Below are 16,192 nucleotides of genomic sequence, written 5' to 3'. Positions count from 1 at the left end.
GACTATGAATAAAATAGCAAAGTTATCTGGGAATTTTGAGATTCCAGAAGCAATTAGTAAGATGAGGGGGATGGTATAGAGAATCAGAATTCTCTTCTCTCTTAAAATGGTCAAAAGATCTGGAGTTCCCATTGGTGTCAGTGGCAATGTCTTTAGAACAGGTAGCAATGTCCTTGGCAGAGGTTGATGGCCATATCAGTATTTAGTTCTGAGAGATAACATGCAAAAAGCTAACTAGATACAGAGGAAAGTTAGTTTCAGGACTAAGCAATGACAAATCCTTAGAATGCAGTAGAAAGCTATATCTAAACATAACTTTATGAGGATTCCATGAAAAGGGGAAATAGTAATCAGGGTATTGGGGTTAACCTTTTGGCCACATATAAGTTTTAGTCAATTTTTCCCAGGAACTTACAGATCAAAGAGTAGAATATATCCTTTTTTTTGGGGGGGGGATAGGGAAGAAGCTATTTCTGCAACAAACTATCCTTGTTATATTTAATACATTTTTTCCCAGCTGCTAATTAGTTCTGACTACTAATCATTGATGAGCAAATCAGTAGGAGTCTTGTGATTGATAGCATTAGGAAACCTTAACTTCTTAGGGTTCTAGAGCCCTGAGGAGAAAAACCAGTCAACTACTCTCTGTGAACCCAGAACATCACTGTGATTAGGTGAAGAGGGAAATATTCATATAGCCAATACTATATCTGTAAAACAAGCAGCAAAAGAAAGACATACATTCAAAGTTTTTTTTAAAGATTTTAAAGTTTGTTATATGTCAATATATTTTATTATTTTACTTTATCATAGCTAATTCTCACAAAAATGTAGGTTTAATAACCCAAATATATTAGTAACTTCTGAAGAAGGATATACTGTGATGGGGTTCTAGTGACAGTCAGAGAATTGTGGAAATCCCCTTTTACTCAACTCAGGTCCTTTGTGAAAGAATTCATGAACCCGAAGAGTTTTAGGTGGCAAAAATGGAAGTTTATTGTTGGATGAGAAGTCAGCTTTGCTAGAAAAACTGACTTCTTCAGTGGCAAAGTCCTATTAGGAAAATGGAGGCTGGCCCTGAGAAGAGAATGCCTTCTCAGCAGCAAGGTCCTTGTAGCTATACCAAAGAGTCAGAGCATGCTACTTTTGACCTTCTGCAAAGAGATTAGTAATTCAATTTAGAGCAATCCATTGTCTATGGGTTGATTCATTTAAATTTAACAGAAACATATTAAACATCACCAAACACCATGGAAAATTCCAAGATATAGAAATTATAGTTCCTGACTTCTTAGAGCTTGACTGAATTAACACTTTTTCAACTGATTTTTTAATGTGGTATACACACTGCCTCTGATTGTATATATTACCTCTTAAAGATATCAATTATACTTCCCTACCTCCTACAATAGAATTTAACTCTTTTGAGGTCAGCTAAGTAATTTCTTATCTTTGAATCTCCTGTACCACCCAACATTTCTCATATAATAAGACCTTAATAACAATTCATTGAATTAAAGTAGCAAGAATTACTCTGGAATATACTTTTGGCACTAAAAAGGAGAAGAAAATCTGATAGATTCAGCTCTACATTTAACTATCATATCCACTCCTTCAATACATATCTGTTTTCTTTCTATCAAGAAGGTGGGCTTTAAGAGGGCAGGTGTGTGAGTGTGAATGTACTTTCGCAGCTGTATTCCAGCATTAGAATATTAAAATTAAAATGGAATTACCTTGTCAAGGATGCTGAGAATCAGTTTTATACTGTCTACAAACACTAATTTAACTGTTGTTCCTCTTAATGTTTGATCCTCAGGAAATAACCATCAAATTGACATACAATGTGAGAAACTGAAATATATCTCTATTCGCATTTTCACTGTGAACAAAACCAGAACATCTAAAAAAAAGTTGCAGCTAAAAGGAAGAGTGGCACACACATTCTATCCAAAGAGACAAATTAAGGTACTGGAAGATTTGGTTTTATCCTGTTCCTTAATGGAAGAAGAAACAACTTTTCATGCAACCTGGGGACTTTTTAAAGTTCTTGGTGAACATAAACTAAATCAGCCATCATGAAAATAATTGGAATATGTACCAACACACATTCTAAAGGAGGAAAAAAAAAAGCAGAAAAACACTACAAAGAATTTGGCATAATGGTCCAAGTTAAGTAAACACATTTAATATTGTTATTTTCCACTGAAATTGGGAGAATAGCAAAATTATTCTGGAAAATATTATTTGCAAAACAGATTTTGAAAGTCTTATAGAATAGGCAGAAGCTTCATGCCTTCTATATTATGAAAATGAGTATTTAGTAACTTAAATCAAGTAAATGAACTGTGTTCATATTAATAGACTGGAAATGACTGATTATATCAAGGTACCCATTCTTTCAAGAATGTAAAATAAATCTTTCCTGGATTAAAAAAAGAAATTACTAGTTATGGACATTCTAGACTTTTCAGAATCAGCTACCTGTATGTAGTTGTATTATTGATGGTTTTAGAGCAAAGGTTGAACTAAATTTCAAATCAAAATAAATATATGGAGAAGAGAAGGTAACTGCATGTTAATTACTGTTGTATCAAAGTGTCACTGTTATGACACTGTACAACATATTTAATAGGTGAATTCAAACAAGCTATTCTCTCTATGAATTAGGAAATGGATAAAAGTAAAGACATTGATTCAATCACATTTTAGCAAAACTGGCAAAAAAGTTGCTACAAATAAAGAGGATGAAACAAATGTCTCAGGTCATTAGGCATTTATCTCTTTGCTAAACAAAAAAAATTATAACAACAAAGGGCTATCCTAATTTAAAGAAAAAAAATCAATTACAAAATATACAGTGGAGGAATGTGACAGAAGACTCCAAGTAGTTTATTGCCTCACAAAAGAGTAAAGAAAGGTAAGGAGAAAATAAGCCTGAAAATGATCCCTCAGATCTAGCTATCTGAGATCATCTTGAGAGCATTTATTTTAAAAACTGAAACATATCTGCTGTATTATTATAGAACTACATCTTTATTAGCAATGATAGGAAACTTACCAATTTGGACTTTACCACTTTAGTAACTCATCATGTGAGGAAGTGACAATGGCATTTAAGGTGAAGTCAGCAAGTGCACCTGGAAATAACCAAGTATAAATGAAAGAAATCCATCCTGGAGGATGCCCAGTCTTCAGAGATTGAATTTTCAAAATATCTCAAGAGCAGGAGGAATTCTAGAAGAATGGAAAAAGAGAATAGATGATACTTTTAACTATAACAGAAAACTAAGAAGGTCCATATACTTTCTTTCTCATTTTATAAAAATATTTTTAAATGGCTTATGCACATATTCTGGTTGTCCTTGATGAAAACACATGGAGGGGAAAGGAAATTTTTGCAAATGTTTATATAAATCAAATGGTCCAGCTGACAATGCTGAAGAAGCCATATGAACTTATTTTCTATTGCCTATTGTTTTTTTTTAAAGTATCTCACTATGCAAAATAAAATAAAGCTTTAAATATTTTTTCAGACAGCGTTATTTCTCATGTACATGCCAAAATAACATAAGAATTGGATGACTAATGTGACTACAGATTTTTTTTAAATGATTTGCGGATTACTGACAACAAGCAAGTATTGTAATATGCATGCTTGCCAAAAGTATTTGTCAGCATCGTGAACATCTTCTATATAGAGTCAAAAGTAGAAAAGGGAATTTAAGATCCTTCATTTCCTATTTCCATATGCTATTGTTCTAAGTATTAGAAAAGCTAAAGTAGCCTAAGTCAAGTCCAATATAATATGAAAGAAGTTATTCTGATAAATTCACATTGAAAATAATAAGTTGATAAAATGCATATTGTCCTGATATGGTTAACCATTTAGTTTTAAGTTAGTTAATTTAGCTAATTTAGAAATGGAAAATTATTTGGACCAAGAGCTAAAAAGGAGACAAGCTGGCTTATATGTGAGAAATCACATATTGCTTTCAGGGACTGCAAATTGCTTATTTGCAAAGATTTATATCTTTCACTTCAATATTGTCCTATTAAGGCTATAGAGCTATGAATCATGGAAAATCATGGAAGAAACAAAATTACAATTGACATTCAATAATTATATTACTGTAAATAGCCTGTAGCATATCATCAATAACAGAATGTGTGATAGAAATCTTCTCTCCAATTTCTCACTGCGAAAGTAGAGAAAATGTTGATATCTACTTTTTTTCAACTATAAAAGGAGGGGATTGATTAGATAACATTTAATAACCTTCTGATCTCTTAATTCCATGATGCCTAAGAACTATTATACATTATTATATATATAATACACATATACTATTATATATTATTAATTTCAAAAAAAATGTATGCACCCTAGATTAATCATGTAATAAAAATGAGAATGAGAAGATGGATAACTTGAATGCTAAATTGATGTCTCCCATGGTCCAAAAGAATCAAAGAATACCAGACTGAACTTTGGGTAGAACAGGGAGTAAATATTTATATATAAAAATATAAATAAGAATCATTCCATTTCTTCTTTATACTTTTTATTATTTAATGTGAGCCAGATTATTTACACTGAGGTCAAAATTGACTTTGACATTAGCTGGTTGGTCTTAATATTGCCTAAATTTGAGATTTTACCATATATATGTATATATAATAATATATATATATATATATAATATATAATAACAATATATATATATATATATGGCTGAAAATGGATTTTTCCACATTCCACATTTAGTACTTCTGTGTTGAAGGTTAGACCCTAGACTCAATTCTGTTTTTGATATTTTATTGCAATATATAACAAGACATGTTTGTAATGATGTCCTCTGATATTCTGAAAGATATTGATGAATCTACTAAGTAAACCAAGAGAAAATTATTTTTTTGATGTCATTGACTTTTAATAGAAAAACATCTCACCATTTCTATCACTTATATAATGTACATATAATTCTGGTATGAGACTTTCTAGATCAATACGGTACTTTTGGTACTTTTATAGGTTCATAACTTCATTGGTATGGTTATTACCGCTTTTAGCAAAAAATCTAGTACCTTAAGGATTAGAGCATGAGTGAACATTCCATACTGTCGTATCACATGGTTAGAAGTGCCATTAGTTATGAAGTCAATTATGTTAATGGAAAAATCTGTTCTTAAATACATGGCAGCAAAATTCAAAATATCCACATATGCTCCTGATCCACTTTCCTTAAAGAAAGAGTCTAGCATTACATAGGTGATACCATCTTAAGGGGGCTTGGAATTTAGTCATTAAATCCTCATTAAATTCTTCCCATTTGAAAATTTGCTACTTTTAGAAAATAAACAGGAGGTTATCTATTTGAACATGTGTGATATATATGACATATAGATTTATGAAAATATGTATGTTATGCATGTTCTACATGGATTTTTACTTTAATTTCATTACAATGTTGTCAGTTTAATATGAAATAAAATATATAAAAGACAATTTCCCCATTCTAATATCCCTCTACAAAAAAAATTTGATGCTTAAGAAATTTCTTAAGAATTATACATAAGAGTTAGACATACTTAATCTCTGACTTGGAAGTATTATTTTCTCCTTTAGAATTGTTCACTTTTTTTTAGGGATTCTTGATTATTTTCTTTCTCAGAATGAACATTAATGACTAAATATTTATTTAGTGATGAGTTAACTTTCAAATTTTTTCTAATTCAACATACAAAAAACTAAATAAAAGTCCTAATTATCACAAAACTTATTTGGAGAATTCTGTAAATCAGTGAGTACTATTAGGAACTGGTGTTTTCTACTTCTAAATCTAGCAAATATACATAATAAAAATCATCTATTTTATTTATTTTTCTTCTTATTAATAAACAATAGTTACTTACTTCTCTAGATTTTTTACTTTTTGTCTATAAGGACTCATTCAGAGGACCTTCCTGCCCAATTCCAAATTCTCCTCTCTGGCCAACCCAGGGGAAAAAGACATTCCTCTATTGCTGCTGTCTAGGAATAAATAGCACAAAGTTGCTTCCATATTCCAAATCCAGGACACCTTTGTGGTATTTAGAGATCCCTTATACTTTGGACTAACTTTAGATATTGTATAAGAAACATGGCACAACCATGGATACTTCAATATACTAAAGTCTCATCACTGTGAGCCCTCCAATCTTTTAGATCCCAACTCTTGAATGCCTTCTCAAACTATAAGATTTTTCAATATACCTTTACATAAATCCTTGAAGGATATCTTTCTCAAAGCCATGGGTGCCTTCTTCGCAGTCTTTTAATATTTTGTGAATCCCAGATCAATTGTGAGATTTGACTTCTCTTATCTCTCACTCTAGTGTTAGACCCTAAATATGATAGAACCATATACCAAAACTCAGCCCTGGGCAGCAGACCAGGGCATCCCTGAATAACATACTACTAGACTGGGACAGGCTGGGCCCATGCACATCTAAGGGAAGAGATTACCCTTTCTAACATCCCACACAAAAATGCATAATAATTCCCAGGCTACATAACAATTTCCTCCTCTATGAAGGTAAGAACTCAGATGATGAGTGAGAGGCAGTTTAATTTCCATGTGAAAATTTCTATTTGCCATGAGCTTAATCATGCCAGAGTAAATCACAAGGGACTAGACCCTTCTACAGATCATATTAATCCCCTTTAATGTCACAAAGGACAGAAGCTGAGTAAATGGCAAACCTTTGCACAGTGATTGAACGTTTATTTCTTAAAGCTGATTTTTCTGAAGACAACAACTGGTCTCTTTCTGCACACCTTGAGGTGCACATGTTTTCACTCTGACCTTCTTGGTGTGTGTGTTTCATAGAGGAATAAGTGCAATATTTATAAGTTTCACAGCAGTGTCCCTGGAAAGGATAACTACTTCCTTTCAATCCTTTTTGAACATTATTTTCCCCCCCAATCTTTCTCTATTTTTCTTCTTACCTTCAAATAACCATTCCAATAGCACAGCAATAACTGGGGTTCAAATCCACATAGTCAGTGGGGGCAAACAAAAGAGAACATGTTTTTAAAGATATTATTAGATCACAGTGGCATTTATACCACTAACAAATGTTTATATTAAGCAAGAGGCAACCCAGAGTATGATGCTACTATCAAAAATGAAGACCAACAAACATCATCAGCCATAATCCTTTTAAGTATGTCTGTTAGAAAACCAATATGCTTGTGAAGTTACGGGACCTGCTCTGACAGCATATAGCACCCATAGGGAAAATCAATTAGAAATGGAACCTGTTGGACAGCATTGGAAGTAAGAAAAGACAGGATAAGGAAAGGCATATAAAAACAAAGAAAAGAGGGGAAAAGGGAAAATATTGGAAAATGTAATAGATTAGAAGAATGAAATAAAAAGAGGTAGCTAAGAATTTGATCTTTTTTTCAAAATTCATTAATTCAAGAAACATTTATCAAGTACCTACTACATATAAGGTACTTTTAGATGCTATGGGATAATGTTTCCTGTGCTCCACAAATTCATATTCTAGTAATCTAGGCAAGCCTTTTCTCCTTCCTTTTGTATGGAAATTGAAAAATGATGTTTTGAAATTCATTCTTTTCTTTATTCTTTTCTACACTGACCTCATTTTGAGTAAGTCACTTCGGAACCCCCCTTAGCATTTGCATGTATAAACCTTCCACTGATATTTAAAAGACATTGTTTCTAGCACTTGTGTTCAGTTACCTTTGTATCTGGATAAATTCCTTAAGCACAGAAAAAACATGCTCAAAATGATTTCTAACTTAATACTATTACTGACTTACTGTCAATGACATAGCAACTCAATAGATGGAATTTCTCTGATTTTAGGTCAAGATTTTGAATTCATACTCCAAAGGAACTTCTGTCTTTGAAACCAGGCATTCAAACACCTTACTATACTGAATAACTTGTTAGTCTACTTTTTCTATTCTAATTTTCATTATTATTATTTTCACTAACCACAAAAGCCTTATTTATGGACAATTTGAGAGATTCAATTTTTTCTCTAGGTGATATATGTACCAAATAAGGAAGGCTGGAATAGGCCTTTTATTCCAAAAGGAAACTGGTTTCTACGTCCTTTAAATATGACAAAAACATCTATCATTTGCCATTAGAACTTTCTCAAGATTTGAAGACTTTAAGGGACTTGCCAATGTTTATGATGCAAGTAAGTATTAGTGGATGTAAGTAAGTATATGCTACTATTAGTGACAAGATTTAAACCAAATCTATTCTCCAGAAGTCCAGAACTTCACCCTCCCTGTTATACTACCCCTATCTCTTCATCTCTAGGGCCAATTAAAATAGTATTAGCTTGAAAGTATTAAGAATATAAACTAAAGGTAGGCAGAAGAACTGGAAGCATTCTTGAAATCTCTTTTACTTTTGGAATCAAACTTGTTTCAGTTTTCCAGTATAATAACTGGTGAACCAATTGGGAAAATTCCAATAGTATGGCATTCCGTAGATTTATCAGTTTTGTTTTTTCATAGGGTTAGGTTAGATATAATAATAGTCAAATGCTTTATGACCTTTTCAATGTGGAAGTTCATAATGATGTAATTTGCATGCCCATGTTGTACTACTCTTGTTCATGTTCTATCAAAAGTTCATCACAAGGGGTTCTTTCAATGAGACCATTATATAAATTTCCACTGATTTTTGAATGATACTTGATTTTAATTCTCTGGAGTCTGCTTGAGTTCGATGAGCCATAGTCCAACAACTAAAGTAGTATGTTGTGACTGAAAGGCCATTAAAGGAGCTCAAAATTTTCCCACAGGTGTATTAGTATCTAGGATAGATAGGTGGTACAATGGATAGAGCACTGAGACCCAAATCAGGAAGTCCTGAGTTCAAATTTGGACTTAAGACACTTAGTAGTTGTATGACTCTGGACAAGTCATTTAACCATGTTTTCCTCAGTGTAAAATGAACTAGAGAAGGAAATGGCAAATCACTCTAGTATCTTTGCTAAGCACGAAGAGTGGAACATGACTCAATAAACCCCAAAACAACATAACACTATATATTATTATAATGTATATATATAGCAATAACAACAATATTATCATTAAATTAATTACCAAGAGCAGATTTGATTGTGAAATAGTAAAAAGCTAAAAGCACCTGGTTCATACCACTGTGAAGAGTAAAAGGGAATAAAAGCTGGACTAGAAAATATAAAACCTGGTGCTGCCACTTATAATGTGAGTGATGGTGCTTAAGCCTGTTTCCACATCTATAAAATGGGGACCACAAGATTTCTATTTTCCTCTTCATGGGATAATTGTAAAGAAAGGAAATTTGCAATCCATAAAACTAGAAAAATGTGAGCTTTTTTTTTTTTATCACTTTAATCTTTAATAAAATTAATCAAAGCCATCCCTCAATTATCTATTATAATTGAGGATAGAAGTGATCAGTAAAATACACAGAAAACTTAAGTGCTTCTGCCAGCAGATAGCTCCAAACTTCAACCCACTAAATAGTTTTGCTAAGGCTCCTTACACGCAGGTAACAACATTACAAATTGCATTTCCTAACCGCTACTATTCCTTTCTATCTAACCAGAGCTCTGGTGGTGGACTAATGAGCAGAAAGACAGACTTAAGGATGGGGTAATGGGAGAAAGGAGGGTGAGAAAATAGGGTCTGGACAATATGCCAACTGGATAATTACCCCCTGAATAATCGAGAGTTAACAGTTATAAGTCATTTTCTTTCCTCACAATGAAGTCTGTGGTGCTGAGAGTCACAAGGCTTCCAGGCCCCAGGAGCTGAAGCCTGCTCTTTATCTGGCAAATAGAGCCCACTGTGAAAGGCTCCCCACAGTATCTTTGCAGTTCCCAGTGCCCCTCAGCCCTGACCTGGGGAGACCTCCTCTAGGGACAAGAGGATAGTTCAGTCTCCAGGACCCATTCAACCCTCATCTGCTCTGCTGAGCCTGAAAACAGGGAAGCTAATTAGTGCCTGCCAACAAGGGTGTTAATTAGAGACAACCATGGTGATGTTTTTTGTGGGGAGAATCCATTTACCTGGCATGGGATTTTTTTTCCCCGAGAGAATTTACCAATGTGTGAAAAAGGAGCATAGGAAAAAAAAAAGAGGGCTAACCAGGAAGCTGACAGCCCAGCACTGAGGAATTGATCTAGTCTCCTGTTATTCAGAGATTTCCAGTCAAAATCAATATACACAGAGCAGGATGCACTAGGACAGCTTCAGCAGCAATAACAATGATGCCATTTATGACAGAGAGTGCCTACAGTAGGTATTTTCACTTAATCTGTGCAATGGGAGCTGCTTTCAATCATTTGATATGCTCACAGCTATCTCTTGGAGGTTTTTAGGGGACAGTGCATTTGCTTTTCTATATCTTCAAAATGTGTTCATATTAATGAAAGACTCTTTGAGAGGAATGAGAGGCTTAACATCAGTTTCCCCAGTGCACAATACTGGGAAGAGGGAAGGGTGAAGAATGGAAAGGAAAGTGAGGAAAAGACAAAGACAAATACACTCTTGCTAATGAAGGAGTTTCATTATTCAGTTCACTAAATTCAGAGTGAGCCCAAGTATTTGGGGAGGGGTAGAGAATCATGACATTGACAAAGAACTACAACTATGAAACACACAGGCAAAATAACCACCATAATAAAGGAGAAAAATGACTGGATTTGGAGTCAGAAACCCCAAGCCTTTATTTTTACCCTGTTGTATGTTTAGGCAAATCATTTAATTTCTCTGAGCCTGTGTCCTCATTTGTAAGGTGAGTTTACTATTTTCACTATTTATTTCACAAGGCTATGATGAACCATAGAATAGAGGGATAGGCAATGAAAATACTACATAGATTTTAGATCTAGAATAAAAGCAAACCTAAGAGGCCAATTAGTCTAACTCAAAAATTTAAGCAGCTAGATAGCATAATACATAGAGTCCAGATCTGGGGTGTATATGAGTCTTCCTGAGTCCAAATCTTATAGTTGTGTGACCTTGGGCAAGTCAGTTAACTTTGTTTGCCTCAGTTTACTTATCTATAAAATAAGCTGGATAAGGAAATGGAAAACCACTCCAGTATCTTTGCCAAGAAAATCCTAAATAGGGTCACAAAGAATCAGACAAAACTTAAAAAGGACTAAACAACAAATGATTTTACACATAAATTGGTTCCAAGGATGGTATGTACCATACCAAAAGTCACACAAAAGCTGCTAAGGTGAGATCTAAGGCCTTATCTCTCATTCTAAATCCAATGATCTTTCCATTGTGCTATAATGCTTTTCTATAAACAGTAGAGAGAATTATTAGTACTGTTACTGGGCAACATTTCAGCCAAACAAGATGACAAGCTGTTGCTTATGTACTAAATACAACCAGAAAATTCCTTATTATAAATACCCAAGCCAGACATTTATGGTTAAATGAGTATATTCAGTCTTGAGCTTGGAAAGTAAAGCCCAAGAATATATCTACTTTGGAGAAACTGAGAAAAGTCAAGGAAGGGAAAAACTCAATTGGTAACCAGTCTCTAATCAAGGACTTTGGCAGCACATCTACTAAACTAGAAAGAATAGAGAAAATTAACATGGCCCCTGATGTTAATGAGAGAGCTTGATTTTATCCACCAATTATCTGTTATGAACAGAGCACTTGGACCTTTGGAGTGACACTGCCCACATTTTCCCACCAAGCATCTGTTATGGAGTCGGTAGAAGGAGAGATATTTAGCAAATTACTGGAAACTGAGGCAACAACAACCCCAAATATGCTAAGGACAAATATTAATTCCATGAAGTTTTTTTCAGTAATAGGAAATAGACTGTCAAATTGAACTTTATTAAATAAATGTGTATCTAATAGAAAGAGAGGGAGTGTGAATAAGAATGGACAGGAGTGGGGGGGGGTGAAAAAAGTGAGGGAGAAAGTGAGAAAAAAGGAGAGCCAAAAGGAAGAGAAAGAGGAAACAAAGAAAAAGACAGACAGAGACAGACAGAGATAGATGGACAGACAGATTTAATGACTATCAAGCACATGGATTATCAGGAGGAATATATATATATATATATATATATATATATATATATATATACAAACAAATATATTAAAAACCAATATAAGCTCAGAGTATGACTTATTATGGTGGCATTTGGGGGAAAAAGGAGTGGAAGATGTAATTGACATAATGGTAGAGTAGTTGTTTTGAACATAATTCTCCTAACCCTACCTTAGAAAAAGAAGAAAATTTCTGAATTTAATTTTATTATAAGTATATCAGCAAGAACAAGACAGAAACATTCCCATTCAAGGCAAAATCTTCCGAACTGAGGGGCGGAGCCAAGATGGCGGAGAAGATACATGCGAATTTGTAAGCTCCCTTCTTCCCTCAATACCAACTAGTTAAATCAGCCTCAAAAATAGCGCTGGATTGATAAAAACCACAAGGATTAGAAGCACAAGGGGAAGAAAAAAAGATCAGCACTAACAGGGTTAGGTGCTAGCACACTGTGCCAAACGGGCTGGGGAGAACTCTGGGATCAGAGAAGCCACTGAGATAGAGGAATCTGGCATAGGCTAATAGCTCTACTCTGCTTATAAAACAGCAGATCAGAAGAGAAATCAAGCTACTTTAAAATATAAAGCCAGATCCTAGATTCACCCCAATCCGGAAGTGGCCCAGCACCAATCTCGGCACAGCTATACAGCCGCCTTCTGTTGTCTGGGGCTTCTCCTTAGGGTAGTTGAGAGCCTGAACAGCAGGGGACACAGCCCAGGGCAGCCTCTAATCCACATAGTGTGGGACTCAGCCTGAGGCAGTGGAATTCTAGCAGCAGCGAAACTCCAACAGCACTGAACTCCCAGAGCAATGGAACCTCTGCACCAGGGACCGTGGTCCTTCCAGGCAGACATTTTTGGTTTGAGCGCAGGGGCTTTTCACATCAGCTGCTAATATCCATGGCCCTACAGGAGGCTTTGGCTGGGGTTTGTGATGCTTTCACTGTTCAGCCTTAAACCTTAGGACAGTCCCTAGGCCACACAACGGGGTTTCTCACTGGGCACTCCTCACAGCCCAGCGGTGCTAACCACCTCTGAGGCATTTCCAGGGAGAGGGGAGAGGAACTCTCTCCCAGAGCTCTCTCTTAGCCCAGCCACAAGATTGCTGCATCCATCCGGTCTGGGAGGAAGCTGATATATAAATTTCTTACCCAAGGGCAGACCCCCCCACAGAGTGTTAACAATGAGTAAGAAGCTGAAGAGAACGATTGACACCTTCTGTACAGAGAAAGAGTGGGTATCCAGTCCCGAGGAGGCTAACAGCAGAGAGTCTCCAGATAATACCCTAAAGGGGACTGATACCTGCCCCCCATCACATAACTCTCTCCTAGAAGAGACTATTAAAAAGTTAAGAGAGTTTGAAGAAAAATGGGGAAAGGAAAGAGTAGCTATGATAGAGAATAACAACATCCTGAAATTTGAGTTGGAAAACTTAAAGAATTCACAGGAGGTGCAGGGAAACAAAATTTGTGAATTAGAAAAGGTTAAAAAATCACAGGATAGTAGGATTTCTGAATTGGAAAAGATAAAAAAATTCCCAAGAAAGTAGGATTTGTGATTTGGAAAAAGAAAATAACTCACTAAAAAAAGTTATTGAAAAATTAGTGAAATGGAAAAAAATTCAACAGAGAAAAATAATTTATTTAAAAGCTCAATTGGACATAAACAAAAAGAACTAAAAAATGTGAATGAAGAAAATAACTCATTAAAAATCAGGACTGAACAAATAGAAATTAATAATTCATTGAGAAACCAAGAATCAGTCTAACAAAACAAAACAAAACAAAAAAAATGAAAAGCTGGAGAATAATGTCAAATACTGGGAAAGTCTATAGACCTGAAAAATAGATCTAGGAGAGATAATTTGAGGATCAATGTACTTCCCGAAAATTATGATGAAAAAAAGAGCCTAGATTCTATTTTACAGAAATCATCAAAGAGAACTGTCCAGAGATAATAGAAACAGAAGGGAAAATAGGCCTTGAAAGAATTCATCGAACACCTTCTGAAAAAGACCCTTAAAAAAGAACTCCACAGAACATAGTGGCTAAGCTGCAGAACTAACAAACTAAGGAAAAATATTGCATATTGCAAGCAGCTAGGAAAAAACAATTCAAATATCAAGGTGGCACAATAAGGGTCACTAAAGATCTGGCTGCCTCTACATTAAAGGATCAAAGGGCCTGGAACCTGATATTCCAAAAGGCAAAAGAACAAAGTTTGCAACCAAAAATAAATTACCCAGCTAAATTTAGCATTTTTTTCCATGGAAGAAAATGGTCATTCAATGAAACAGAGGAATTCCATTTGTTTCTAAGAAAAAAACCAGACTTAAACAAAAAATTTGATCTACATCCACAAGACTCAAGAGAAGCAGAAAAAAGTAAAAAGAACTCTTGAGAATGATATCTCTGTTGTGGATATACAGAAAGTCCACATAGATAATTTGATTTTACTGATATAACATAAAAAAAGAGAAGTAGTAAAGGGAAGGGGATAGTATCAGAAAAAGGGAAAGGAAAGATAAAAAGAGGGAAACTACATCCAAGGAAGAGGCATAGAAAATCTACCACATCTGAGGGAATTTAGAGAGGGGGAGAAACATTGTGTGAATCTTACTCTCATCAGAGTAGGCTCAAAGAGTAAATAATTTACATATTTGTTTTTCAGAGAATTCTCTCTCACCTCATTATAAGGGGGGAGAGGAAAAGGGAAAAGGAAAAGGGGAATAAGGGAAGGGTACAAGAAAGGGGAAGGTACTTAAAAGGAGGGGGGAGGGATACTAAAAAGGAAGGGCTGCACTCACAAGTGGGGTCCATAAATTAAATACTGGAGAAGCGGTTCAGGGAGGACAAGGGGAAAAAAAGCATAATCTGGGGATAATATGATGGCAGGAAATACGGAATTAGTAATTTTAACTGTAAATGTGAATGGGATGAACTCTCCCATTAAATGGAGGTGGATAGCAGACTGGATCAAAAGTCAGAACCCTACAATATGCTGTTTACAGGAAACACACTTAAAGCAGGGAGATACATACAGAGTAAAGTAAAAGTTAGAGCAGAATCTATTATGCTTCAGGTAAAGCCAAAAAAGCAGCAGTAGCCATCCTTATCTCAGATCAAGAAAAAGCAGAAATTGATCTAATTAAAAGAGATAAGGAAGGAAACTATATCCTGCTAAAATGTAGCATAGACAATGAAGCCATATCTATACTAAACATATATGTACCAAGTGGTATGGCATGTAACTTCCTAAAGGAGAAGTTAAGAGAGTTGCAAGAAGAAATAGACAGCAAAACTATAATAGTGGGAGATCTCAACCTTGCACTCTCAGAATTAGATAAACCAAACCACAAAACAAATAAGAAAGAAATTAAAGAGGTAAATAGAACATTAGAAAAACTAGGTAAGATAGATCTTTGGAGAAAACTGAATGGTGATAGAAAGGAGTATACTTTCTTCTCAGCAGTTCATGGAACCCATACAAAAATAGAACAAGCTAGATGGATTTACATGTGAATTCTAGCAAACATTTAAAGAACAATTAGCCCCAATTTTATATAAATTATTTGAAAAAATAGGGGATAAAGGAGTCCTACCAAACTCCTTTTATGACACAGACATGGTACTGATACCTAAACCAGGTAGATTGAAAACTGAGAAAAAAGTATAGACCAATCTCCTAAATGAATATCGATGCTAAAATCTTAAATTAGATATTAGCAAAAAGACTTCAGAAAATCATCCCCAGGATAATACACTATGATCAAGTAGGATTTATACCCAGGAATGCAGGGCTGGTTTAATATTAGAAAACTATTAGTGTAATTGACCATATTAATAATCAAATTAATAAAAACCATATGATTATGTCAATAGATGCAGAAAAAGTATTTGATAAAATCCAACATCCATTCCTACTAAAAATGCTTGAGAGTACAGGAATAAATGGACTATTCCTTAAAATAGTCAGGAGCATATATTTAAGACTGTCAGTAAGCATAATATGTAATGGAGATAAACTGGAACCTTTACCAGTAAGATGAGGAGTGAAACAAGGTTGCCACTATCACCATTACTATTC

General features: G+C 34.6%; 1 long non-coding RNA gene across 2 annotated transcripts in view; it reads right to left on the bottom strand.

Moving 5' to 3' along the window:
- The window catches only part of LOC141560810 (uncharacterized), a 1,071,928-nt gene that overhangs the window by 464,086 nt on the left and 591,650 nt on the right, over positions 1-16,192 (bottom strand). For both annotated transcript variants that reach the window (XR_012487821.1, XR_012487822.1), the window contains one exon: positions 3,062-3,237. This is a non-coding gene — a long non-coding RNA (uncharacterized LOC141560810). The remainder of the gene's footprint in view (positions 1-3,061; positions 3,238-16,192) is intronic.

Source organism: Sminthopsis crassicaudata, chromosome 3 (genome assembly GCF_048593235.1).
Source record: "Sminthopsis crassicaudata isolate SCR6 chromosome 3, ASM4859323v1, whole genome shotgun sequence".
In the NCBI taxonomy this organism is placed as follows: Eukaryota; Metazoa; Chordata; class Mammalia; order Dasyuromorphia; family Dasyuridae; genus Sminthopsis; species Sminthopsis crassicaudata.
The sequence above is the reverse complement of the archived record's forward strand: the minus strand, read 5'-3'. Positions and strand labels throughout refer to the sequence as shown.